We start from the raw sequence: 25,209 nt of genomic DNA on the forward strand, positions 1-25,209 counted from the left end.
ACCTATAAACCATCAGGTCAAATAAGAATATTCATTTGATTTTTGTACTTGATTTATATGTTGATCCCACATTTCTCCTATTATTATTATTATTTTTATTTTTAATAAAATGCTGAAGTGGTAGGTAGATGCAAGATAAAGGTAGAAAACATAGTTTAGTGCTGTAAGAAGGCAAATGTAGATGATCAGATGATCAGGTGTGTGCCTATGGACTAAGTATTAATCCAGGCTAGACAAGGGCAGCAAGACATCCACGGATGCAGAAGATTTCTCTCAAAGCAGGGGGGGTGAGGTTCTGAGCCTCACCTCTGTTGATCCCCAAATTCTCACCTGATGGCCCCCCTGCGACTGTGCCTGTCTTAGGTTGTTCCTCCCTTGAGGAATCTTACCCGTCTCTGGCTAACCAGTCATCTTCCGGGGCCATACAGGGAAATGTAAAGTTGGTAAGTGAGAGAGAAGCCATATTGTTTGCAAAGGTTAGCTTTTTACTTCTTTGCAGATTTATGCCCTGTGGCTTCTATGCCCAGCACTTGTCTCGAGGTATCTTTACCACCTGGAGGAATTATGATACTCGGTAAATTCGATATGAGGCACGAATTCTATTTAAGGTTTGTAATTAGGAAGGAAGAAGAAAAGCTATAGATGTAGCATATGAAGGAAACTTGGGAGGATTGATTATTTCTTTGACATATCTTCTTGTATAGTACCTTAAGTATGTATAGGTTTTAAACTACTAACTAATTTGCACACACATATTAACATAATAGGAATACGGTGACATAAACAAAGCAAATCTATAATTACCAGCCATCTCCAGTGAAGCCAAGAAAACCATTTAGGCACCCTAGGCATTTGTGAAAATTTATCTATGATATGATGGATATTTTCCAACTGTACTTGAACCATCAGACAAATTAAAGCAGCCCATTTCTGGGATCTGTTCACATCCCATATGTTCTTTTAACCATAGATAGTCTATAGTCATGAGATTTTGGGGTGCTACAACTTGCACCCCTCCCAACCCCTGGTTGAGTTCCAACAGTACAGATCCAGTCAAATTCGTTGTCTCACTGTATGCACATGCCAGCCTAGACATCTCCCTCCTCCTTCTTATGGCAAGTCCAGGAGACGGTGGGCTGGATGCAGCCACAACCGCAGCATCGTCCGGATCCCTGTGGAGGCTTTTTGATGATCATCCCCCGGCACGAGTCCTCCAGAGAGTGCTGATGCCGGAAGCTCCTCCTCATATCGTATCTTAGTTCATTTTCTGGGTATCCAAGCTAGGCCTTGATCTTCTGCGTAGAAACAAAAAGACCCTTTGCCCACACTTTGACATGCCCTCTATACCACTGTGCAGAACTCATTGGAGGTCAGCACACAGGAACTGCTTTTTTTTTTTTTTTTTTTTTTAATTAAGAGAAAGGAATATTATCAGAAAAGAGTACCTCCATAGCTGATCATCTGACACCCTTTAAGTGATCAACATTAAGGATATTTAAAGCATGCGTTGATCTTTGATTTACCAATAGTTTTATCCTGTTAAGGAGTAATCCCCCTTTTCTTTCTTTCTTTCTTTTTTTTTTTTTTTTTTAAATTTTTAATCTACACTTACCTGAAGAATACTATGTTTACTATGCTCTCCCCTATATCAGGTCCCCCCTAACAACCACATTACGGTTACTGTCCATCAGCTTAGCAAAATGTGGTAGAGTCACTACTTGTCCTCTCTGTGTTGTGCAGCCCACCCTCCCCTTTCTCCCTCCCCCCCATGCATGCTAATCTTAATACCCCCCTTCTTCTTCCCCCCCCTTATCCCTCCCTGCCCACCTATCCTCCCCAGTTCCTTTCCCTTTGGTACCTGTTAGTCCATTTTTGGGTTCTGTAATTCTGCTGCTGTTTTGTTCCTTCAGTTTTTCCTTTGTTCCTATACTCCTCAGATGAGTGAAATCATTTGGTATTTCTCTTTCTCCGCTTGGCTTATTTCACTGAGCATAATACTCTCCAGCTCCATCCATGTTGCTGCAAATGGTTGGATTTTTCCACTTCTTATGGCTGAGTAGTATTCCATTGTGTATATGTACCACATCTTCTTTATCCATTCATCTACAGATGGACATTTAGGTTGCTTCCAATTCTTGGCTATTGTAAATAGTGCTGCGATAAACATAGGAGTGCATCTGTCTTTCTCAAACTTGATTGCTGCGTTCTTAGGGTAAATTCCTAGGAGTGGAATTCCTGGGTCAAATGGTAGGTCTGTTTTGAGCATTTTGATGCACCTCCATACTGCTTTCCACAATGGTTGAACTAATTTACATTCCCACCAGCAGTGTAGGAGGGTTCCCCTTTCTCCACAGCCTCGCCAACATTTGTTGTTGTTTGTCTTTTGGATGGCAGCTATCCTTACTGGTGTGAGGTGATACCTCATTGTAGTTTTAATTTGCATTTCTCTGATAATTAGCGATGTGGAGCATCTTTTCATGTGTCTCTTGGCCATCTGTATTTCTTTTTTGGAGAACTGTCTGTTCAGTTCCTCTGCCCATTTTTTAATTGGGTTATTTGTTTTTTGTTTGTTGAGGCGTGTGAGCTCTTTATATATTCTGGACGTCAAGCCTTTATCAGATCTGTCATTTTCAAATATATTCTCCCATACTGTAGGGTTCCTTTTTGTTCTATTGATGGTGTCTTTCGCTGTACAGAAGCTTTTCAGCTTAATGTAGTCCCACTTGCTCATTTTTGCTGTTGTTTTCCTTGTCCGGGGAGATATGTTCAAGAAGAGATCACTCATGTTTATGTCTAAGAGGTTTTTGCCTATGTTTTTTTCCAAGAGTTTAATGGTTTCGTGACTTACATTCAGGTCTTTGATCCATTTTGAGTTTACCTTTGTATATGGGGTTAGACAATGGTCCAGTTTCATTCTCCTACATGTAGCTGTCCAGTTTTGCCAGCACCATCTGTTGAAGAGACTGTCATTTTGCCATTGTACGTCCATGGCTCCTTTATCAAATATTAATTGACCATATATGTTTGGGTTAATTTCTGGGGTCTCTAATCTGTTCCACTGGTCTGTGGCTCTGTTCTTGTGCCAGTACCAAATTGTCTTGATTACTATGGCTTTGTAGTAGAGCTTGAAGTTGGGGAGTGAGATCCCCCCTACTTTGTTCTTCTTTTTCAGGATTGCTTTGGCTATTCGGGGTCTTTGGTGTTTCCATATGAATTTTTGAATTATTTGTTCCAATTCATTGAAGAATGTTGCTGGTAATTTGAGAGGGATTGCATCAAATTTGTATATTGCTTTCGGCAGGATGGCCATTTTGACGATATTAATTCTTCCTAGCCATGAGCATGGGATGAGTTTCCATTTATTAGTGTCCCCTTTAATTTCTCTTAAGAGTGACTTGTAGTTTTCAGAGTATAAGTCTTTCACTTCCTTGGTTAGGTTTATTCCTAGGTATTTTATTCTTTTTGATGCAATGGTGAATGGAATTGTTTTCCTGATTTCTCTTTCTATTGATTCGTTGTTAGTGTATAGGAAAGCTACAGATTTCTGTGTGTTGATTTTGTATCCTGCAACTTTGCTGTATTCCGATATCAGTTCTAGTAGTTTTGGAGTGGAGTCTTTAGGGTTTTTTATGTACAGTATCATATCATCTGCAAATAGTGACAGTTTAACTTCTTCTTTACCAATCTGGATTCCTTGTATTTCTTTGTTTTGTCTGATTGCCGTGGCTAGGACCTCCAGTACTATGTTAAATAACAGTGGGGAGAGTGGGCATCCCTGTCTGGTTCCCGATCTCAGTGGAAATGCTTTCAGCTTCTCGCTGTTCAGTATAATGCTGGCTGTGGGTTTATCATATATGGCCTTTATTATGTTGAGGTACTTGCCCTCTATTCCCATTTTGCTGAGAGTTTTTATCATGAATGGATGTTGAATTTTGTCAAATGCTTTTTCAGCATCTATGGAGATGATCATGTGGTTTTTGTCTTTCTTTTTGTTGATGTGGTGGATGATGTTGATGGATTTTCGAATGTTGTACCATCCTTGCATCCCTGGGATGAACCCCACTTGGTCATGGTGTATGATCCTTTTGATATACTGTTGAATTCTGTTTGCTAGTATTTTATTGAGTATTTTTGCATCTACATTCATCAGGGATATTGGTCTGTAATTTTCTTTTTTGGTGGGGTCTTTTCCTGGTTTTGGTATTAGGGTGATGTTGGCTTCATAGAATGAGTTTGGGAGTATTCCCTCTTCTTCTATTTTGTGGAACATTTTAAGGAGAATGGGTATTATGTCTTCTCTGTGTGTCTGATAAAATTCCGAGGTAAATCCGTCCGGCCCCGGGGTTTTGTTCTTGGGTAGTTTTTTGATTACTGTTTCAATTTCTTTGCTTGTAATTGGTTTGTTTAACTTTTGTGTTTCTTCCTTGGTCAGTCTTGGGAGGTTGTATTTTTCTAGGAAGTTGTCCATTTCTTCTAGGTTTTCCAGCTTGTTGGCATATAGGTTTTCATAGTAGTCTTTAATAATTCTTTGTATTTCTGTGGAGTCTGTCGTGATTTTTCCATTCTCATTTCTGATTATGTTGATTTGTGTTGGCTCTCTTTTTCTCTTAATAAGTTGGGCTAGAGGCTTATCTATTTTGTTTATTTTCTCAAAGAACCAGCTCTTGGTTTCGTTGATTTTTGCTATTGTTTTATTCTTCTCAATTTTCTTTATTTCTTCTCTGATCTTTATTATGTCCCTCCTTCTGCTGACTTTAGGCCTCATTTGTTCTTCTTTTTCCAGTTTTAATAATTGTGATGTTAGACTATTCATTTGGGATTGTTCTTCCTTCTTCAAGTGTGCCTGGATTGCTATATACTTTCCTCTTAAGACTGCTTTCGCTGCATCCCACAGAAGTTGGGGCTTAGTGTTGTTGTTGTCATTTGTTTCTATATATTCCTTGATCTCTATTTTGATTTGTTCATTGATCCATTGATTATTTAGTAGCATGTTGTTAAGCCTCCATGTGTTTGTGAGCCTTTTTGTTTTCTTTGTAGAATTTATTTCTACTTTCATACCTGTGTGGTCTGAAAAATTGGTTGGTAGAATTTCAATATTGTGGAATTTACTGAGGCTCTTTTTGTGAGCTAGTATGTGGTCTATTCTGGAGAATGTTCCATGTGCACTTGAGAAGAATGTATATCCTGTTGCTTTTGGATGTAGAGTTCTATAGATGTCTATTAGGTCCATCTGTTCTAGTGTGTTGTTCAGTGCCTGTGTGTCTTTACTTATTTTCTGCCCGGTGGATCTATCCTTTGGGGTGAGTGGTGTGTTGAAGTCTCCTACAATGAATGCATTGCAGTCTATTTCCCTCTTTAGTTCTGTTAGTATTTGCTTCACATATGCTGGTGCTCCTGTATTGGGTGCATATATATTTAGAATGGTTATATCCTCTTGTTGGACTGAGCCCTTTATCATTATGTAGTGGCCTTCTTTATCTCTTGTTACTTTCTTTGTTTTGAAGTCTATTTTGTCTGATATTAGTACTGCAACCCCTGCTTTCTTCTCACTGTTGTTTGCCTGAAATATGTTTTTCCATCCCTTGACTTTTAGTCTATGCTTATCTTTGGGTTTAAGGTGAGTTTCTTGTAAGCAGCATATAGATGGGTCTTGCTTTTTTATCCATTCTATTACTCTATGTCTTTTGATTGGTGCATTAAGTCCATTTACATTTAGGGTGACTATTGAAAGATATGTACTTATTGCCATTGCAGGCTTTAGATTCGTGGTTACCAAAGGTTCAAGGTTAGCTTCTTTAGTATCTTACTGCCTAACTTAGCTCACTTATTGAGCTGTTATATACACTGTCTGGAGATTCTTTTCTTCTCTCCCTTCTTATTCCTCCTCCTCCATTCTTCATATGTTGTGTGTTTTGTTCTGTGCTCTTTTTAGGGGTGCTCCCTTCTAGAGCAGTCCCTGTAGGATGCCCTGTAAAGGTGGTTTGTGGGAAGCAAATTCCCTCAGCTTTTGCTTGTCTGGGAATTGTTTGATCCCACCATCATATTTAAATGATAGTCGTGCTGGATACAGTATCCTTGGTTCAAGGCCCTTCTGTTTCATTGCATTAAGTATATCATGCCATTCTCTTCTGGCCTGTAGGGTTTCTGTTGAGAAGTCTGATGTTAGCCTGATTGGTTTTCCTTTATAGGTGACCTTTTTCTCTCTAGCTGCCTTTAAAACTCTTTCCTTGTCCTTGATCCTTGCCATTTTAATTATTATGTGTCTTGGTGTTGTCCTCCTTGGATCCTTTCTGTTGGGGGTTCTGTATAATTCCATGGTCTGTTCGATTATTTCCTCCCCCAGTTTGGGGAAGTTTTCAGCAATTATTTCTTCAAAGACACTTTCTATCCCTTTTCCTCTTTCTTCCTCTTCTGGTATCCCTATAATACGAATGTTTTTCCTTTTGTATTGGTCACATATTTCTCTTAGTGTTGTTTCATTCCTGGAGATCCTTTTATCTCTCTCTATGTCAGCTTCTATACGTTCCTGTTCTCTGGCTTCTATTCCTTCAATGGCCTCTTGCATCTTATCCATTCTGCTTATAAATCCTTCCAGGGATTGTTTCACTTCTGTGATCTCTTTCCTGACATCTGTGATCTCCTTCCGGACTTCATCCCACTGCTCTTGCATTTTTCTCTGCATCTCTTCCCACTGCTCTTGCATTTTTCTCTGCATCTCATCCCATTGCTCTTGCATTTTTCTCTGCATCTCTGTCAGCATGTTCATGATTTTTATTTTGAATTCTTTTTCAGGAGGACTAGTTAGGTCTGTCTCCTTCTCAGGTGTTGTCTCTGTGATCTTTGTCTGCCTGTAGTTTTGCCTTTTCATGGTGATAGAGATAGTTTGCAGAGCTGGTACAAGTGACCGCTGGAAGAGCTTCCCTTCTTGTTGGTTTGTAGCCTTTTCCTGGGAGAATAGAGACCTCTAGTGGCTTGTGCTGGGCAGCTGTGCGCAGACAGGGCTTCTGCTTCCCGCCCAGTTGCTTTGGGGTTTATCTCCGCTGTTGCTGTGGGCTTGGCCTGGCTGGGGCTGTTCCTCCAAAATGGTGGAGCCCCGTTGGAGGGGGAGCAGCCAGGAGACTATTTATCTCCGTAAGGGGTCTCTGTGCTCCCTGCTGCCCAGGGGGTTAGAGTGCCCAGAGATCCCCAGATTCCCTGCTTCTGGTCTAAGTGACCTGTCCTGCCCCTTTAAGATTTCCAAAAAGCACTCTCCAAACCAAAACAACAGCAGCAACAATGAGAGAGGGAACAGAAAGAAAGAGAAAAAAAAAGGAAAAAAAAGGAAAAAACAAGCGATTTTTTTTTTTTTTTTTTTTTTTTTGTCCTCAGGTGCCGGTCCCAGGCACCCGCTCACTGGTCCTGCTGCCCTGTCTCCCTAGCACCAGGTCCCTGTCCTTTCAAGGCTTCCAAAAAGCACCCACCCACCGGTCCCGCAGGGAAGGAACGCTCAATATTCTTTGTCCTCAGGCACTGGTCCCACACACCCGCTCACCAGTCCTGCCGCCCTGCCTCCCTAGCACCGGGGTCCCTGTCCCTTCAAGGCTTCCAAAAAGCACTCGGCAAAAAGAGAGAAAAAAAAGGGGAAAAATGCGCGATTTCTTCCGTCCTCAGGTGCTGGTCTCAGGCACCCACCCACCGGTCCCACAGGGAAAAATGCGGGATATTCTTTGTCCTCAGGTGCCGGTCCCAGGCACCCGCTCACCAGTCCCGCCGCCCTGCCTCCCTAGCACCGGGGTCCCTGTCCCTTTTAGGCTTCCAAAAAGCACTCGCAGAAAAGAGAAAAAAAAAAGGGGAAAAACGCGCGATTTCCTCTGTCCTCAAGTGCCGGTCTCAGGCACCCGCCCACCGGTCCCGCAGGGAAAAACGGGGGATATTCTTTGTCCTCAGGCGCCGGTCCCAGCCACCCACTCACCAGTCCCGCCACCGTGCCTCCCTAGCACTGGGGTCCCCGTCCCTTCAAGGCTTCCAAAAAGCGCTCGCCAAAAAGAGAAAAAAAAAAAGGGGAAAAACGCGCGACCTCCTCCGTCCTCCGGCACCGGTCTCAGGCACCCGCCCCCAGGTCTCGCAGGGAGAAACGCGGGATATTCTTTGTCCTCCTGCGCCGTTCCCAGGCACCTCCTCACCGGTCCCGCCACCCTGCCTCCCCAGCAACGGGGGCCCGTCCCTTTAAGGCTTCCAAAAAGCGCTCGCCAAAAAAAAAAAAAAAAACAAAACCGCTCCGGTTTCTCTCCACCCACCGGGAGCCGGGGGGAGGGGCGCTCGCGTCCCGCCGGGCCGGGGCTTGTATCTTACCCCCTTCACAAGGCGCTGGGTTCTTGCAGGTGTGGATGTGGTCTGGATGTTGTCCTGTGTCCTGTGGTCTCTATTTTAGGAAGATTTTTCTTTGTTATATTTTCATAGCTCTATGTGTTTTTGGGAGGAGATTTCCACTGCTCTACTCACGCCGCCATCTTGGCTCCGCCTCCCACAGAATCCTTTTTTATATGTGTATCAGGAAGGTCTATATGGGGAGCAAGAAGGAAGAGGCAGCATTCTGGGAAGCCATGACTTTCTTTCTCTTAAGATGTTCCATTTTATCTCACAGATGTAATACATGAATTTCATAGAAGAACCGAGGTTGTTTGGGGGGAAAAAAAGGAAGAGTTCCACTGCTAAAAAAATTTTTTTTAATCACTGGCCTTTATACCGTACTTAGGGCCAACTTTGAAGTTCTCAACAGCAAACCTAGCAAAAATCATGCAAGATGGGCTCTGAAATGAACAGGGTCTTTGCCAGAAGAAGAAATATCCTTCTGTTATAAAATTTATTCAGCTTCTTTTACTGAAATTTGAAGTTCTTACACAGATGAGACTAAGAAGTATTACTTTATATAATCTTAGCAAAAAGAGAAGACTAACATTAATCGAGTTATATATGAAAAACTTTGAGAGGGTTATCAAGGGTTTTGTTCAAAGTTGGTTGAAACATTACTTTGGGAAATTTCATGGTAATTTTTTTAGGTTCCATTTTTTAAAAATATTAGAGTCAGAAATAAGTTTTCAGAGAGAAATTAAGAAACAATAATCACATTTGACTTAATCCTTCCCACAAATTATATCTGAGAAGGAAAACATTCCCCAAATGGGTAGCAAGTGACAAGGCAGACTTTTAAAACACACTTGATACTAGCAAAGTGCAGTGAAAGGAAGGCAGAAGAAGCCTTGAGAATGAGGTTAAGTCAACCGGAGTTTAAGAAAAGCAATTATTGGGCCAAAAGACTCTTTCATTTAAGGTTATTTCCCAAGAAATTAGCCATTATTTTCATCTTTATGAGCTTAGTTCCAGTTTAGTAGGAGAAGGGAAAGTTATTTCTCTACCACTGAAGAATAAAAATTGTGCCTCTTCTCCCTAGCCCTGTGCTTTATTTTTTCCATATTAATCTGCTTTTGAAAGCTGAAAAGATATCAAACTAAAATTGAGAAAGTGGTTTAAAGAAAGGGTGGTGTGTTTCCTTTGCAATTCTTGGCTTCCTCTCTTCTGGATATCATCCCATTTTTATCCCCATGGGGTGTGAATCCTACACCCAACAAGGTATTTTAAATATCATGTCTTCAGTTTTGCCAATGTTTGTAAAGAAGTATAAATTCAAACAGTATATTAAGAATTTAGACTGACTCTAATATTAAGGAGTATTGTGGAAATAATTGTCCACTTTAATATTTCCATAGTTACATCATTTTTTACCTGGCCTTGCTGAGTTAAGCAATTTAAAATTTTTTGTTGGTTTGAAAATATTTGATTTTACAGTGTTACATCAGATTGTATAAATTCTTAGCATTTCCTAGAGCAAAGTTGTAAATCAAAACTCAATCCTTCCATGTAAAAGTTCTTCATAAAACTAAGGCAATTATTTTCTAATAAACAGTGTTTATCTTTTATTGTTTTAAAATATTTTTATGTGAGATTATCAATTATAAACCTATGTCTGTATTAAGGAGGGCTATTACTCCCATGAACTTGCCTTCAAGATTAAAAAGAAAATTGAGGTTATAGGCAGAAAATACCTCCACTTCCCATCCTGTACCTACAAACATATTGTAGCTACATTCAGGATAAACATTTCTCTAGTCTTTGAGTATTTCTTCTTGTGTCTATTCCCACACACTGTACCCATGATCCCATTTTATTTCTTCCAAAAGATGGAAATTCTGACATTGCTTATTCCTTTTATCATCTGCATATTCAATCTTAATCTCTCTTTGCCCACTTGATCATTTCCTAATGCCCTGTCAACTGATTACACCCACTGTGAAATCCACCATATCAGAGTAACATCCGAAAATCCTCATTGCCTCAACTGCCCCTGACTCTTCAGCCTATTGCCATTGATTTTTGCCTTCAAAAATTCAGAGAGCTCTATGAATTATCTCTAGGATTTCCAAATGTCCAAATCTAAGGGACTCTCTTCAGTCCTCAAATTACTCTCTCCAAAGCATATCATCATACTGGCCTCACCATCCTGAAAATGTCACCCTTCTTCGGTTTCTGTCATTCCACAGTCTCCTGGTCCTCCTCCTTCCTCTCTTGTGACTCTTCATCTCCTTTGCAGGCCTCACTCCTTTCTGACCAGTTTATTTTGTTACAACTTTTAAAACAACACAAATAATGTATGTTCACTAAAAAAAAAAAAAAAGAAAGAAAGAAACTAAAGGTGAGAGTGGAAAATAGCAACTGGAGCCTGCTGAGGATGTCCCTGTGAACATTTTTGGGGAAACTAGAATTTTTGGCTGGTGCCTTGAGGAGTCCCTGACATATTTTGAGCAGGGGAGTCAGCTGGTCCCATTTCCCTGTCAGAAGTTACTTGGTTTGAGAATGGATGGGGACAGGGATGGAAAATACAACTGGGAGACAATGGTGGCTTCAACTAAGGTCATAAGCTCTGAAGCTGGAGAGAAATGGATACGTTTAAGAGATATTTGGAAGGTAAAAACAAAAGACTTGGTGAATTTTGAATGTGAAAATGAGGAAAAGGGTAGAGAGGACACCTAAATGTCTAAGTTGGATCACTGGATTTAAGGATGATAGAAGGGACCTGCTTGTGGAGGAAAATGAAAGTTCACTTGGGATATACTGGCTTTGAATATTTTGAAAGATATAGAGATGTTTAATGGTTTGTGTTTAAGTCAGAGCTAGAGTCTTAAATTTTGGAGAAGTTGCTATTAGGTCCACCTCACATGTGTACACACATGTATATATACATACAAATATATATATATATATACACACAACTTCTCCCCCCAAAAATTATTATTTCTAAATATTCCTTCATAAAACTGATCTAACAACAGGACACAGACAACCACATAGATTCTCAGTCTCTTCCAAATGGGAGATAACCCAAGTTAAATGCAGCCATAATGTCCAGAGTTGATAATCAAGAGGACATTTTTCCTAGTGTCTGGAGGAAACCTATGGATTATTCCAAGTAAGGTAGCAGATTAAACTACTGAGTTGAATTTTACACTTCCTTCTGAAATCTACTAACATTACATTCAAGGGATTAAAAAAAATCAACAGGAAAAGGGAGAATTAGAGAATTATAGAGGAGAAAATAACAAAAATTTTGTGAACTAAAATTCATTGGGAAAGTGGCAACTGCCTAGCAGACAAACCTAAGGAATCAGACAGAATACAAAGTCAACAGTGGGGAAAAACTGAGAACAAACTCTACTTACATCTGGAAGCCTCAAAATATCAGGAACTGGTAGCACTAAATGCTTCTAGGATTGGTTAGTAGGGTGGAGGGTGGAGGCTACAGTAAAGAAAACTGTCACTAGGGTCCTTCCCCTATTCCAAACAGCAGTCACTGCCCCTCTCCAACCCAGTAGCTGTCTAGAGAGGATAAAATAGGGTCTCTGGATTAGAAGACAATAGCCACTGTGAAGTGTGTACTGTACAGTAGATGAAGGTTAAGTGACCGTATGAACACTGAATGCTAAACAGAGCTCTCTGACTGACTCAGTCCCATATGCCTGAAGTCAGCCCCTTACTCTGATGGCTAGTTTGAAAAGCTCTTCCTTGGATATTCTGACTAGCTCAACAAAAAAGATTTCAAGTTACCAACCTATGGAGAATTCCAACAAGCCCTCCCAGGGCCTCTGCTGGCCTGTGGGAAGCCATTGTGTTAATTAGAAAAAGATGTTCATCTGGGCAATTCTAACTTTGCTGGTGTCAGACTTGAAAAGCATATCACACCTTGGTGGGAAGGAAAAGACATTCCTTCTTCTGAGAAGATATAGCCCCTGACCAGGGTTCATGAATTGATGGGCAAGTGAGGAGCTGCATTTCATGCCTCTTCAATCTGGTGTACTCACGGAAAGGACAACTGTGAGTGGCCCTGAGACTACCCTGTCACCCTGCATTAAATCACATAGTCAGCAAGCCCCAACTGCATATACAGCTCAAAATTTTCAATTATCCAACAACAACTGACATTCTGAAGGATGTATTGAACATAGACGATAGAGACTAAAACAAATAGGAACAAGCAAATCAGTCCTTAGAAGAAACAGCGTAGCGGCTCCTTCCCTACCTCCCGCTGCCGGCAGTGCTCATCTCCTGCTGCCGCTGGGACCATGGTCATTGGCCGCCATGAGCATGATGCCCCCCCAGAAAGGGAGGTGATGGAATTAAAGCAACCCCAATCATTGGAAGATTTGGAACCTCCTTGAAAATTGGTATTGTTGGATTTCCAAATGTGGGGAAGTCTACCTTCTTCAGTATATTAACCAATAGTCAGGCCTCTGCAGAAAACTTCCCATTTTGCACTATTCATCCTAATAAGAGCAGAGTACCTTTGCCAGACGAAAGGCTCAACTTCCTTTGCCAGTACCACAAATAAGCAAGCAAAATTCCTGCCTTTTTAAATGTAGTGGATATTGCTGGCCTTGTGAAAGGAGCTCATAATGGGCAAGGCCTGGGAAATACTTTTATTTCATATTAGTGCCTGTTATGGAATCTTTCATTTAACATGTGCTTTTAAAGATGATGATATCATACATGTTGAAGGAAATGTAGATCCTATTCAAGATATAAAAATAATACATGAAGAACTTCAGCTTAAAGATGAAGAAATGATTGGGCCCATTATGATGAACTAGGAAAAGTGGCTGTGAGAGGAGGAGATAAAAAACTAAAACCCGAATATGACATAATGTGCAAAGTCAAATCCTGGGTTATAGATCTAAAGAAACCTGTTTGCTTCTATCATGACTGGAATGACAAAGAGATTGAAGTGTTGAATAAAAACTTATTTCTGACTTCAAAACCAGTGGTCTACTTGGTTAATCTTTCTGAAAAAGACTATATTAGGAAGAAAAACAAATGGTTGATAAAAATTAAAGAGTGGATGGACAAGTGTGACCCAGGTGCCTTGGTCATTCCTTTTAGTGGGGCTTTGGAACTCAAACTGTAAGAATTGAGTACTCAGGAGACACAGAAGTATTCTGGAAGCAAACATGACACAAAGCACTTTGCCAAAGACCATTAAGGCTGGGTTTGCAGCAGTCCAACTAGAATACTTTTTCACTGCCCGCCCAGATGAAGTGCGTGCATGGACCATCAGGAAAGGGATGAAGGCCCCTCAAGCTGCAAGAAAGATTCATGCAGATTTTTAAAAAGGTTTCATTATGACTGTGATGAAATATGAAGATTTTAAAGAAGATTCTGAAAATGCAGTCAAGGCTGCTGGAAAATACAGACAACAAGGCAGAAATTACACTGTTAAAGATGGAGATATTATCTTCTTCAAATTTAATACACCTGAGCAACCAAAGAAGAAATAAATTTTAGTTATTCCTCAGATAAACGTACAACTTCCAAAAGGCAAATGATTTTTTTTAATTAAAATTTCTGAAAACTGAAGGGACAGATAGAGTTGTGGCAAAGGGAATCATCTACAAAAAGGATTTTTTAAATTTGTTTTAAAATTAAAATACAGTGTATCTTCAATGAAATGCAAGTTCACTAAACGTGAACAGCTTTGCTTTTCACATGATTAAGACCCTACTCCAAATTGTAGAAGCTTCCCAGGAACCATATTACTCTCATGATACTTCATTAATCTCCATCATGTATGCCAACCCTGACATATTCGACAGTGAGGACACTGTGGCTCGCTCTGTTTTGAATCTACAGAGAATGAATGTTTTATAGTACTCCAGATGTCTACACTCAATAAAACATTTGACAAAACCAAAAAAAAAAAAAAAAAAAAAAAAAGCATTGTGGAGAGAAGAAAAAAAAAAATCCTCAGAGTGACACAAAAGGTATGGCATCCATGAAGCCAAAACAGAACTCTATTTAAAAAAGAACATTTGAGGAGCACAAATTCAAAGAAGAGTTGGAAGATAAATCTCTCAGAAAGTAGAGCAAAATTATAAATAAGTGAAAATAAGAAAGATTATATGAAAATATTAAAGAATGAATGTAAAAGATAACTTCAGAATATTAGTTCCAAAAAGAAATCTCAGAAAAGGGAGAGGAGGAAATGAAATGAAATAATTCAAGAGAATTTCCCAGAACTGAACTGTACGAATTGTCAGATTAAAAGGGCCCATCAAATGTCCTGCATACAATGGATAAAAACAGACTTGTGATAAGACAACAGCATTGTAAAATTTAAGTGCCAAAAGTAACATTAAGTATCAAAAACCCAAGAACGTTCTATAATCTTCAAAAGAAAAAGGAAATTGAGAGAGGGAGAGAGAGAGATGACAGCCAAACATGAAGAATCACTTTGGACTTCCCAACTGTAACACTGAAAGCAAGAAGAAAATGGAGCAACGCCTTCAAAACTCTCCCAATGTTTCAAAAATGACTTCCAACCTAGAATTCTATACCCAGGCAAACTATTAATCAAGGAGAGAATAGACATGTAAATCTTAAGAGGTTTACCTCCTTTGCATATTTGTCAAGAAACTACTAGACTATATGATAATGCCAAGATCTATTAAACATTCAAACAGGATATTGATGAGCTTCATATTCTAAGTCATACTTGGTCTTACCTTGACCACGTTGATGAAGTTCCTGACTGCTCTTTCTCCTAGGTCATTTTATCCCACCTAAGTGTTCTTTGACTTGCTACTAAGAATCAGAGGAAAGTCATAGTGAAACTCAAAGCAGCAGTCTGTCGCCTTATAGTTTTTTCCTAACAGGACACTATAGGCCTCCTGTTAACATATTAGTTCTCAACATAAGTAAGATAAAATTGCTTGTTTGGATCAATCCAGTTGGAACTCTAGCAGAGAAAGCTGATACAAAATTTTATTTTAATCTCTCTACTCAACAACAAGCAACCTCCAATCTGAGGTAACTCAGCAGTGTGACTAATAATAATGTTTGTCATTTACAAGCATGTAGTACATGCGCTTTATATTCATTATCTCATTTGAAGCCTACATCTATCCTGTTAAAAGGTACTATCAAAAATACTGGTTTTACTGATAAGAAAACTGAGGCTCAGATAGAGTTACCCTGGGTCAGACACTGTTAGGAGGAGCTGGGATTCAAACCCAGGCTGTCGACCCAGAGCATGAACTCACAACCACTATACTCCATAATCTATGAAAACATAAATTTTTTACTTCCAGAGAATTATCTTTATCACTTTTATCTATCTAACAGCAAAATGCAATTCTAAACAACCCTGTCCGTGTTTATCTTTTAATTCACCCTTATCCTATTATTTCTTTAGCATTTGTATTCAGGAAACCTCCAAGTGCACAGATATTCTTTATATTTGATAGGAATAAAAATTGAAGAGCAACTGGAGCTATTCCAGATGCTACCATGAGTTTCACCCTGGGCACATGGAGACTTGCCACTTCCTCCTTTAGCAGGGAGCACAGAGTCCCACAATGTCCTGATGCAGCCTGTGATCAAATCATTCTCTATTTCTAGAATTTCTAGCATTCTTGAGAAGAAGGTCGTTAGGATGCTTTTTATTATTCATCCCATTCCTACCACCCAGTACTCTAGATCCAACACTAATCTCATGTGTGTGTGTGTGTCTGGGCACAATAGCTCTCTAGTGGAAGGCTTCTAAAAAAAAAAAAACATGGAAGGAAAACTTAAGGACAAACTTACTCAAGTGTAAATGCACATCTGCACAGAGAGAACACTAGCTCAAACAAGCAGAACCCACTTTTAAGCTCTGCAGATATGGGCCTCAGCATGGCACTCCTGTCACCAGGAGGCAGACAGAGAAGCCACTAAAAGGCAAGCCCCTTGTTTCACTTCACTGCCAAACAGAATCAAAGATTTTGCCCCAGCCAGCAAGTGTAAAATGTGTTTTGAGGCCCATGGCTCTGGTGAAGTGAGTTACCCAGGCTCAAAGTTGTGTAGTCTCTACTGCAATAGCAGCAGAGCTCAGCCAACCTGGAAAGCCAGGAAGTATTGTGCAGGGCAAACACAACCCAGACACATTTCTTGTTATAGGGTTGTGCACTGGTGCTACAACCACACCACAGTGTCTCATAAACAGGAAAATGGCAGAGTTCACAGCTCAAATGAGTTCTGGGAATTGAAGATCTTTCTAGAAACCTGCTAAGCTCGGTATGCATGCATGTATTTCAGAGCTCATCCGGCTCTAATAAAAACTCATTTCCAGTCTGTGTTCAAACAATGTTGAATCAAACCACAAGAAAGTCTGTTATCACTCAAATTGGTACATATTTTTCATGCAACTGAAGTATTATATAAAATCATGAACTGTTAGATATAAAAGTAAAAATTGAAGGCAGACGCAATCCCATGTTACCTTTGTCTCCCCTTCAGGGGATGTGAATCACAGGTCACAGCTGCATGCTGAGGGCACGCACCTTGGGATCAAGCCTTTGACACTGGAGGAAGTATTAGCCCAAGGCACAAACTGCCCTTTGTGCCCCTCCCATATTCTTGTTCACTCCAATGTGTTTGAATGATGTTTTCAAGTGCTCTGTGCAATTAAGTTTTAAAGCAAGGGGCTAGTTTTCTTTTTGTGTATATATGAAGCTCCTAATAAAGTACTTGGGTGAGTTTGGGGGAGGGGGAAGATTAAAAAGAGGTAAGTTTTAGAAAGGAAAAAACACTTCAGAAAGGTAAACCTGGTGGTGTTTTTCCTCCCTTACAATGTCAAAAATGTTTTTATAGTTGGAAAAAGTCTACAGGTCAAAAAATAAATACAAAAAAATAGATACATATACTGTTTCCATAATCACTTGTACCCAATTTGCATCTCACTTCCCTAAGAAAAGTACTCCTTTTAAAAAGTAATTATCATGAAGTATTGCAAACCACCTTCACCTTGCCCCGTGTGTTTGTGATTTGAAAACACATGCTGTCTTGTACTTTCCATTAGTTGTCCATCAAATGCAGGATTTTGCAGTAAGTTTCTGTTATGTGGCTGTTTGTATTCGTTTTAAAGCATTCCTCTGAGTGGCCCTGTTTGCTGGTGAAGCTCTTACAAAAAAATAACAGCATATATTCCTGAGCCCCATTCAAAACTAAGACATCTGTATAGTACATGTTGTTCAGACAGTGGTTTGGGAAAGGAGAACATCCTTATTCAATTTGTAAAGCAGCATTAGGTATACAGCCTCTGGGTGTGTGAACAAAACAATGAGTAACATTCATTGACAATAAAATAAAATCCAGGAAAAACAAATTCAGAGAACAGTATCACCAAAAGAGAGTCCTAAGAATGCTTCTCAACTATCAGCCCATTCATACCCTGATTTTCACACACAAAATCTATACTTCCAACTCTGTACCCTTGAGTGAAAATATTATGGGCTAAGGAAAATGGGCAGAGCAGGATAAAATTAATGAGTAAAGAATAAATCACAGTGCCTGGCACACAGCAAGCTTTGTAGCTAATAAAATCATTTCATGCTGTACAAACGTTCGGTAACTTTTGGTCTGATGCCAGTGGGTCATTCAAGGTACGTTTAAAGAAGCAATCTCTCACTGACCACCATGGGTACCATTCTAAGCCATACTTTTCTTCTTTTATTTATTTTTAAAAATTTTGCCCTTGCCTATACTTTAGGGCTTTAAATGCTGTACTGCTGGGCTCCACTGATCAAATTTTTAAGCTACACACTCACTAACCACTATATGTGCACAGAATGAAACCTCATGGTTAATGTAAGAAACTTAGACAAAATTAGTTCCCCCAAGTAGTCTTAATGCATTCAGGTCTAGAGGTTATGCAGGTTATAGGAACAGACCTGTACAGAGGAGAGTCCTAACGAGTCATACATTGATTAAGTACTGTGTTCTATCATAAAGCATGTGAATGTAAAGTTCCCTTCAGCAACCTTATCCACCTGACTCCTGGAAGAGCTAGCAGGCTGCAGGCTTTCTGTGAAACACAAGATGCCAACAGCATGCCAAACGTTATGACTGGCACCTTTGACTCTCACAGTTCATTGGTTTATGTTACATGAAATCATGTAACTGGCATCAAGGGTTTGGAAATAAATGCAATGAACTCATAGAGAGCTGGAGAGGTGACCACAGAACAACAGTGAGGTCCGAGGGAGTATGGGAAAAATGCAGGTTTGATTTGGGTAGCCATCAGGCCATGGGACTGCTCTCCAAGGAAGCTGTGCAAGGCAGCTTGGCCATAGCTGCTGCCAAGTGAAGGCTGAGTCACTGGTGCCCATGGAGGTCAACCAGAGATGAGGTGGGGTCTAGAGCAAGTGCTGACATGGGCTAGACAGACCTTAGGGCCAAAATTCCCACTTCCTCACTCCTCACCAGGGCTGGGTTTCAGGGAATAAACACCAGGACCAGACTTCAGAACTGGCAAAATAATCATCATGATAATAATACCATGTATGGAGCACTTACTTTGTAGTGGGCACTGAGTTTATGTGATTCAAATGCATAACCTATATGAAGCCATGCTACCTCATTCCTGTCCTGACATGGTGTGGATAAAATAAAAGTTCCTGTGGCCAGGATTCTCACCTGGCCCTGGTTGGCTAGCTCACTACATACGTGTGGGCAATATGTTGCTACTGACTTTATATAAAGAGCTCTACCCATTGGTCTGGGTGACACAGTGGCATGACTGCAAGGCTGCAGGAGAGCAGAGCAGAGGACAGAGACTGGAACAGCTGTGAGGGCAGAGAGGACCAGAGGCAGAAACTGGCTTGCAGCATGCAGACTCGCTCTGAATGAATGGGATTTTAGTGATTGACCTGCCACCATGGAAATAAAGTTGGGTATAACCCTTTCACCCCAAAGAAACATTCTACTGTCATTTCCTTCGTCACACTGAATCCATAGCAAACTTGCCTGGGGCTGAAACCCATTGGCGAGACAATTGGCAAAATCAGCAGGGTTCATTGTTGACCAAGGAAAAAGACAGGCTGTCCTTATGGGAGGGGTACTACAGTGGGCTGCCCCTGTGAATGGGGAGACAGTGGATTGTCTCCCAGAGGGTATGTGGTCTGAGGTGACTTGCCTCCTAGAGGGCTGGGCCCCCGCATGACTGGAGGCAAGTGGAGGTGATACCTGAGCCAGTACGGATAGCCCTTGGTATAGTAAGTAGGTCTTTTGAAAGATAGAGTGCCCGTAAGGCAGCGGGGACTTCCCACAGTACTAAAAAAAAGTCTACAGAAGAGAAGGACACGATCCTAAAAAAAACCCAAGAAATGGCGGCATAAGAACACAAACTGCAAACTACTGTGGCTTCACTGAAGAAGGAAATGGCATTGATGCAAGAGGAGACAGCACGAGAATGCTAGCAGTGAGGTGCAATTGAAGAGGTAAAAGATTCCTTAAAGAACAAGACAGCAGTGCTGCCAGGTGCTCTGAAGGAGGAAAAGGCCATCAAGGAAAAAGACAAACTCCTGAGGGAAGCACAAGCAGAGGTGGCACAAGAACACCAGCTGCAAAGCACTGAGGTGAAGGTAAGAGAGCTGCTCAAGACTGAGGTAGCATTGCTGCGAAGCACTACAGAAAAGGTAAAGGATGTAGCAGAGGAGGCCCTCGGGGGAGGGGAGAGAAAGGTGCCATCAGCCCAAGAAATGGAGGAGCTGGGGAAGGATGAAGGGGTGGTGCTGGGGGCACTGACCCCTCTTCTATTGAAAGCATGCCCAATGGTTGTAAAGAAAATGAAGACCCAGCAGCTGAAAGTTCCCCAAGGAGAGGAGCAGCTCCCTCCCCAGGTCATGGAGCACTCTATGCTCAGGCTGAGCTGGTGGATTTGGGCTCCCGGTTTAGGCAGAAGCCCTCGGAGTCAATATCAGCTTGGCTCCTGCATCTGTGGGACTTAGGGGTGGATGGAATTGTTCTGCTGGGATCAGAGATGGGAAAGCTGTCTTCCCTGACAGTGCAGCACACCTTGAGGCAGCTGTTACAAAATGCACATCAGACCCCAAAGAGTCACTCCCTCCTCTATTGGCTTATGGCTGCACTTCATGCTGTGTGGCCCAATCAGGGTGATCTGCCATCCTCTCCTGTTAGATGGCAGACATATGCTGAGCTCTAACAGGTGTTATGAGAGCTAGGCATAAGCAATGCCATCTATAGTCCAGAGAATTATGGTCCAGATGAAGAGATTTTCATTACTGGGATGAGAAGTGTGCTTCAAACGGCTCCCACATTCCTCTTTGGGTCTCTAGTGGCCATTCTTTCCCCTCACTTAGGGCAGCCCATTAGTGAGGTATCACGTATAGTAGCAGACTTAGGAGAGGCTGAAGCAATGAGAACACAGAAAGAAATAAGGTCTGCTACTCACAAGAAGAATTTAAAGAGCCTCATGAAGGTTACAAGGACCCAGATGTGGGTTGATTTAATATGGGCAGGAGCAGATGGAAGGAAATTAGACAGGAAGCCAAATAGGATCTTACTGGAGCTATGGCAACAACTGAAACCAGAGCAGCACTTCAAGCCATTAAGACCAAAGAGGCAGAGGTCAGAGACAGAGCAACAAGATCGACCTGTGTGTCTGCACTTTTTGCTGGAGAGGCTGGAGAAAAGAGGGTATTGTAAGGCCCACCCATGGTCCTTTTGGTTAACTCATTTGAGTAGAACTGGTTTTAATACAGCCAGGATGACCACTTAGTGGCAATGGATCTCCTCAGGCTTGAGGGTTATTATAATTTATTGTAATTTTTGTTATTTGTATGTTGTATTATGTTGTTGTGGAGTTTGATTACAATGTTCCAGCTTCCTTGCACAGGGACCATTGCAGAGGACTGAGGGCACATAGACTGAGAGGAGAGAATCCTGGAGGGGTGGAGTGTGGATAAAATGAAAGTTCCTGTGGCCAGGATTCTCACCTGGCCCTGGTTGGCTAGCTCAGTGCACACCTGTGGGCAATACATTGCTACCGACTCTATATATAAAGAGCTCTGCCCAGTGGTCTGGGTGACACAGTGGCGCGGCTGCAAGGCTGCAGGAGAGCAGAGCAGAGGACAGAGACTGGGACCGCTGTGCAGGCAGAGAGGCAGAGACCGGCTTGCTACATGCAGACTCGCTCTGAGTGAACAGGATTCTAGTGATTGAACTGCCACTGTGAACATAAAGTTGGGTATAACCCTTTTACCCCAAGAATGTTCTACTGTCATTTATGTGGTCACATTGAACCCAGCGAACTTGCCTGGGGCTAAAACCCATTGGCAAGACACATGGAAATGCAGTCAGACACAAAAGCCTGGCAACCAAGTAGCAACAGAAAATTTTAATCCTAGTTTCACTGCCTTTTGAAAATAGCACAATAGTACACTGTTTAACTTCCTCAGAATCCTTTTGTCTGTCTTATGCTCAATACCTCTCTCTCACCAAAACGTTGCACCTAAATAACCCCCTATTCCAAGCTCACCAAGCTCTCTCTTCAAAACAGGGTGGAAGCTCTTGCCTCTCTCCACCTTTCTCCTTTCCTTCCCCATCTGTTGTTTTTTTTCTCACCCACAAGGAGTCCTCTGCCCTTCCTGGTGTACATGCTCCTGGCCTGTACTTCTCCACTTCCTCTCCCACACCCTGCATCCCATATGTGGAGAAAGTGAAGGTTCCTGTGGCCAGGATTCTCACTTGGCCCTGGTCTGCTTGCTCACTCTACATGTGTGGGCAATACATTGTTATTGAATCTATATAAAGAGCTCCGCCCAGTGCAGCTGCTGCACAGCTGCAGGAGAGCAGAGACTGGAGTGGTGGCAGTGCCAAGGACAGAGACTGAGACAGCTGTGGGGGCAAAGAAGCTTAGAGGCAGAGACTTGATTGCTGCATGCAGACTTCCTCTGAGCAGACGGGATTCTAGTGACTGATCTGCCATTATGGAAATAAAGTTGGGCATAAACTCTTTCACCCCAAGAACATTCCACTGTCATTTTTTTGGTCTCGTTGAATCTATAGTGAACTTGTCCAGGGCTGAAACCCATTGGCAAGACACCATACAATTCTCAGGGAACAATCAGACAAAAGGGGAAGAGGAGAATGGGGAGACCAGAGGATGTTAATATAGGATAAAGCTGTGAATACAGATGTTAAAACATTTTTTTTTTTTTGAAGATATACATATTTCATTTTATTTTTTTGTCATTTCTAAATTGAAATATAGTTTATGTACAAATTAGATTGGTTTTAGAATAATTCAATGATTGATATATTACATACATTAGTAAATGCTCACCATAACAAAGTAGTTACCATCTCTCACCATATAAAGATATTATGAACTATATGCCCTATGCTATTCCCCCATCTCTGTGTCTAAGTTATTTTTATTTATTTATTTTTTGAGAGGGCATCTCTCATATTTATTGATCAAATGGTTGTTAACAACAATAAAATTCTGTATAGGGGACTCAATGCACAATCATTAATCAACCCCAAGCCTAGTTCTCAACAGTCTCCATTCTTCTGAAGCATAACAAACAAGTTCTTACATGGTGAACAAATTCTTACATAGTGAATAAGTTCTTACATGGTGAACAGTGCAAGGGCAGTCATCACAGAAACTTTCGGTTTTGATCACGCATTATGAACTAAAAACAATCAGGTCAAATATGAATATTCGTTTGATATTTTTTTTTTTTTTTTTTGAGAGGGCATCTCTCATATTTATTGATCAAATGGTTGTTAACAACAATAAAATTCAGTATAGGGGGGTCAATGCTCAATGTACAATCATTAATCCATCTCAAGCCTAATTCTCGTCAGTCTCCAATCTTCTGAAGCATAACGAACAAGTTCTTACATGGTGAACGAATTCTTACAGAGTGAATAAATTCTTACATGGTGAACAGTACAAGGGCAGTCATCACAGAAACTTTCGGTTTTGATCATGCAATATGACCTATAAACCATCAGGTCAAATATGAATATTCATTTGATTTTTGTACTTGATTTATATGTTGATCCCACATTTCTCCTATTATTATTATTATTTTTATTTTTAATAAAATGCTGAAGTGGTAGGTAGATGCAAGATAAAGGTAGAAAACATAGTTTAGTGCTGTAAGAAGGCAAATGTAGATGATCAGATGATCAGGTGTGTGCCTATGGACTAAGTATTAATCCAGGCTAGACAAGGGCAGCAAGACATCCACGGATGCAGAAGATTTCTCTCAAAGCAGGGGGGGGTGAGGTTCTGAGCCTCACCTCTGTTGATCCCCAAATTCTCACCTGATGGCCCCCCTGCGACTGTGCCTGTCTTAGGTTGTTCCTCCCTTGAGGAATCTTACCCGTCTCTGGCTAACCAGTCATCTTCCGGGGCCATACAGGGAAATGTAAAGTTGGTAAGTGAGAGAGAAGCCATATTGTTTGCAAAGGTTAGCTTTTTACTTCTTTGCAGATTTATGCCCTGTGGCTTCTATGCCCAGCACTTGTCTCGAGGTATCTTTACCACCTGGAGGAATTATGATACTCGGTAAATTCGATATGAGGCACGAATTCTATTTAAAGTTTGTAATTAGGAAGGAAGAAGAAAAGCTATAGATGTAGCATATGAAGGAAACTTGGGAGGATTGATTATTTCTTTGACATATCTTCTTGTATAGTACCTTAAGTATGTATAGGTTTTAAACTACTAACTAATTTGCACACACATATTGACATAATAGGAATACGGTGACATAAACAAAGCAAATCTATAATTACCAGCCATCTCCAGTGAAGCCAAGAAAACCATTTAGGCACCCTAGGCATTTGTGAAAATTTATCTATGATATGATGGATATTTTCCAACTGTACTTGAACCATCAGACAAATTAAAGCAGCCCATTTCTGGGATCTGTTCACATCCCATATGTTCTTTTAACCATAGATAGTCTATAGTCATGAGATTTTGGGGTGCTACAACTTGCACCCCTCCCAACTCCTGGTTGAGTTCCAACAGTACAGATCCAGTCAAATTCGTTGTCTCACTGTATGCACATGCCAGCCTAGACATCTCCCTCCTCCTTCTTATGGCAAGTCCAGGAGATGGTGGGCTGGATGCAGCCACAACCGCAGCATCGTCCGGATCCCTGTGGAGGCTTTTTGATGATCATCCCCCGGCACGAGTCCTCCAGAGAGTGCTGATGCCGGAAGCTCCTCCTCATATCGTATCTTAGTTCATTTTCTGGGTATCCAAGCTAGGCCTTGATCTTCTGCGTAGAAACAAACAGACCCTTTGCCCACACTTTGACATGCCCTCTATACCACTGTGCAGAACTCATTGGAGGTCAGCACACAGTAACTGCTTTTTTTTTTTTTTTAATTAAGAGAAAGGAATATTATCAGAAAAGAGTACCTCCATAGCTGATCATCTGACACCCTTTAAGTGATCAACATTAAGGATATTTAAAGCATGCGTTGATCTTTGATTTACCAATAGTTTTATCCTGTTAAGGAGTAATCCCCCTTTTCTTTCTTTCTTTCTTTTTTTTTTTTTAAATTTTTAATCTACACTTACCTGAAGAATACTATGTTTACTATGCTCTCCCCTATATCAGGTCCCCCCTAACAACCACATTACGGTTACTGTCCATCAGCTTAGCAAAATGTGGTAGAGTCACTACTTGTCCTCTCTGTGTTGTGCAGCCCACCCTCCCCTTTCTCCCTCCCCCCCATGCATGCTAATCTTAATACCCCCCTTCTTCTTCCCCCCCCTTATCCCTCCCTGCCCACCCATCCTCCCCAGTTCCTTTCCCT

At 41.1% G+C, this 25,209-nt stretch overlaps 1 protein-coding gene and 1 pseudogene across 5 annotated transcripts in view; both read left to right on the forward strand.

Moving 5' to 3' along the window:
• ODAD2 (outer dynein arm docking complex subunit 2) overlaps positions 1-25,209 on the forward strand; it is a 185,109-nt gene that overhangs the window by 143,535 nt on the left and 16,365 nt on the right. The gene's annotated exons all lie outside the window — the stretch shown is intronic.
• On the forward strand, positions 10,492-24,078 carry LOC140847775 (obg-like ATPase 1 pseudogene; annotated as a pseudogene).

Source organism: Manis javanica, chromosome 2 (assembly GCF_040802235.1).
Source record: "Manis javanica isolate MJ-LG chromosome 2, MJ_LKY, whole genome shotgun sequence".
Taxonomy (NCBI): domain Eukaryota; kingdom Metazoa; phylum Chordata; class Mammalia; order Pholidota; family Manidae; genus Manis; species Manis javanica.